Source organism: Somniosus microcephalus, unplaced genomic scaffold (genome assembly GCF_052327205.1).
Source record: "Somniosus microcephalus isolate GS21.2 unplaced genomic scaffold, FLI_Smic_1.0 scaffold38, whole genome shotgun sequence".
NCBI classification, from domain to species: Eukaryota; Metazoa; Chordata; class Chondrichthyes; order Squaliformes; family Somniosidae; genus Somniosus; species Somniosus microcephalus.
The window spans coordinates 1,045,123-1,048,720 of record NW_028225225.1 but is presented as its reverse complement, the minus strand read 5'-3'; positions in this window follow the sequence as shown (position 1 = coordinate 1,048,720).

The window sequence follows — 3,598 nt, the reverse complement described above, 5'->3', positions numbered from 1 at the left end:
TCTGTGTTAATAATGGCAATTACGGGGTTGGGAGGGTGGGGGGCGGTTTGAAGATGCTGATAATAATCCCAGTAACTAGGCTGGAGTTTAAGAGGGGTCAGCCTCGGCTCAGTGGGTGACACTCTCACCTCTCGAGTCAGAAGGTCGTGGGTTTGAGTCCCACTCTGGAGACTTGAGCACGTAATCTAGGCTGACACTCCAGATAGTACTGAGGGAGAGCTGCTCCATCAGAGGTGCCATCTTTCGGATGCGACGTTAAACCAAGGCCCCATCTGCCATCTCGGGGGCGTAAAAGATCCCGTGGCCATCATTTTGAAAAACGGAAGCGAGAAAGGATCTTGACTCGGAAGATCAGGAAGTAGAATAAGGAGCGAAGGAATAACAAGGGGCAGAAAACACTGGTAGGAATAGTATATAGGCCCCCTAACCGAAGCTAAACCGTTAGACAGAATATTAATCAAGAAATAGCAGGAGCTTGCAACAAAAATAATGCAATAATCTTTGGGGACTAATCTTCATTTAGAATGGACAAATCAAATTGGCAAAGGCAGTCTGGAGGATGAGTTCATGGGATGCATTTGGGACAGTTTCCTAGAACAATATGTCATGGACCCAACCAGGGAACAGGCTATTTTAGATCATGTGTTGTGTAATGAGACAGGGTTAATTAGCAATCTCACAGTAAAGGATCCTCTGGGGCAGAGTGATCATAATATGATAGAATTTTACGTTAATTTTGAGAGTGACTTGCCTCAGTCCAAAACTAGAGTCTTAAACTTAAAGGAAGCCTATTGCATAGGTATGAGGGGCGAGTTGGCTAAGGGAGATTGGAAAAATAGATTAAAAGGTATAGCGGTAGATAAGCAGTGGCTAGCGTTAAAAGAAATATTTCATAATTCTCAACAAAAATACATTCCATTGAGAAACAAAAACTCCACGGGAAAAGGGATCCAACCGTGGCTAACTAAAGAAGTTAAGGATAGCATTAGATTGAAAGAAGAAGTTTATAATGTTGCAAAGAATAATATTAAGCCTGAGGATTGGGAGAGTTTCAGAAACCAGTAAAGGTTGACCAAAAAATTGATTAAAAGGGAAAAAATAGAATGAGAGAAAAATAGCAAGAAATATAAAAGCAGATTGTAAGAGTTTCTACAAGTATGTAAAAAGGAAAAGAGTAGCAAAAGTAAACGTTGGTCCCGTAGAGGCTGAGGCAGGAGAAATTATTATGGGGAATAAGAAAATAGCAGAAAAGTTAAAAAGAAATGTCTTCACAGTAGAAGACACAAAAAGCACAGCAACAATGGTGGGGAACCAAGGGTGTAATGAGGGTGAGGAACTTAACATCATTAATAGAAGTAGAGAAAAGGTACGAGGAAAACTAATGGGACTAAAAGCCGACAAATCCCCTGGAGCTGACGGCCAACATCCTAGGGTTGTAAAAGAGGTGGCTGAAGAGATAGTGGATGCATTGGTTTTGATCTTCCAAAATTCCCTAGATTGTAGAACGGTCCCAACGGATTGGAAGGTCGCAAATGTAACACCGCTATTGAAGGAAGGTGGGAGAGGAAAAACAGGGAACTACAGGCGAGTTAGCGTGACATCAGTGTAGGATAGGGTGTAGCTGGAGGATTTAGTAAACGTTATTAAGATTCGATAACCATTCTAATATAACTATAATATGTGAAATTGTATGTTAAGATCCTAAAAGCCTGTATAAAATGGAGAATGGCTGAGAGCAAAGCAGGATGGGATTATGCCAACCTGACCAAAAACCTCTGTTTAAAATTACTGAAGTAATGGAATGTTGTGCTAAGTTTATGGAGACGAGGAATTCAGCAATATTATGTTTAAAGAGATAAAAACTAGAGAGATAGATAAGAGTTGGAGACGTCCTTCATTGGTCCAGCTATCGGATGGACCGACTGTTTTGTCAACATGCTAGGAAGTGTTCTGTGAAAAGTGAAGATCTGTGATAAGGGTACTTTGTTATGCATGGAGAAAAAGTCAGAAGGATCAAACAAGGTCATAAGATGGGTAACGAGGGAGCAAGACTTTTTACCAGGTGTTACAGGGTTAATTACTGCCACGTAGGCAAAACGAGAGGGAAAAGGGGTATAAAGATACAGGTTTTGAACATCGAAAGCAGCGCACCGTGTAACCAGAGATTGATAGGAGCTTCAGTCAACAGAACATAGCAAGATCCCAAGGAAGCGCGCATGGGTCAACAGAACACAGCAAGATACATCAGGAGACTTGCGCCGCGCTCACTCGGAAGGAACGCCGGGGTTTGAACGAACAGACTGTGACTATCTTCTTGTTAAGTACTACTTCTTTGCACCGGATGTTTAATGCTTAATAAACCTGTTTTACTGATACACAATCTACCTGTACCCAGAGTGGTTTGTGTAGTCACAGACTGTTTTACTGATACACAATATACCTGGACCCAGAGAGGTTTGTGTAGTCACGGACTGTTTTACTGATACACAATATACCTGGACCCAGAGAGGTTTGTGTAGTCACGGACTGTTTTACTGATACACAATATACCTGGACCCAGAGTGGTTTGTGTAGTCACGGACTGTTTTACTGATACACAATATACCTGTACCCAGAGTGGTTTGTGTAGTCACGGACTGTTTTACTGATACACAATATACCTGTACCCAGAGTGGTTTGTGTAGTCACGGACTGTTTGACTGATACACAATATACCTGGACCCAGAGTGGTTTGTGTAGTCACGGACTGTTTTACTGATACACAATATACCTGTACCCAGAGTGGTTTGTGTAGTCACGGACTGTTTTACTGATACACAATATACCTGGACCCAGAGTGGTTTGTGTCGTCACGGACTGTTTTACTGACACACAATATACCTGGACCCAGAGTGGTTTGTGTAGTCACGGACTGTTTTACTGACACACAATATACCTGGACCCAGAGTGGTTTGTGTAGTCACGGACTGTTTTACTGATACACAATATACCTGGACCCAGAGTGGTTTGTGTAGTCACGGACTGTTTTACTGATACACAATATACCTGGACCCAGAGTGGTTTGTGTAGTCATGGACTGTTTTACTGATACACAATATACCTGTACCCAGAGTGGTTTGTGTAGTCACGGACTGTTTTACTGATACACAATATACCTGTACCCAGAGTGGTTTGTGTCGTCACGGACTGTTTTACTGACACACAATATACCTGGACCCAGAGTGGTTTGTGTAGTCACGGACTGTTTTACTGACACACAATATACCTGGACCCAGAGTGGTTTGTGTAGTCACGGACTGTTTTACTGATACACAATATACCTGGACCCAGAGTGGTTTGTGTAGTCACGGACTGTTTTACTGATACACAATATACCTGGACCCAGAGTGGTTTGTGTAGTCATGGACTGTTTTACTGATACACAATATACCTGGACCCAGAGTGGTTTGTGTAGTCACGGACTGTTTTACTGATACACAATATACCTGTACCCAGAGTGGTTTGTGTAGTCACGGACTGTTTTACTGATACACAATATACCTGTACCCAGAGTGGTTTGTGTAGTCACGGACTGTTTTACTGATACACAATATACCTG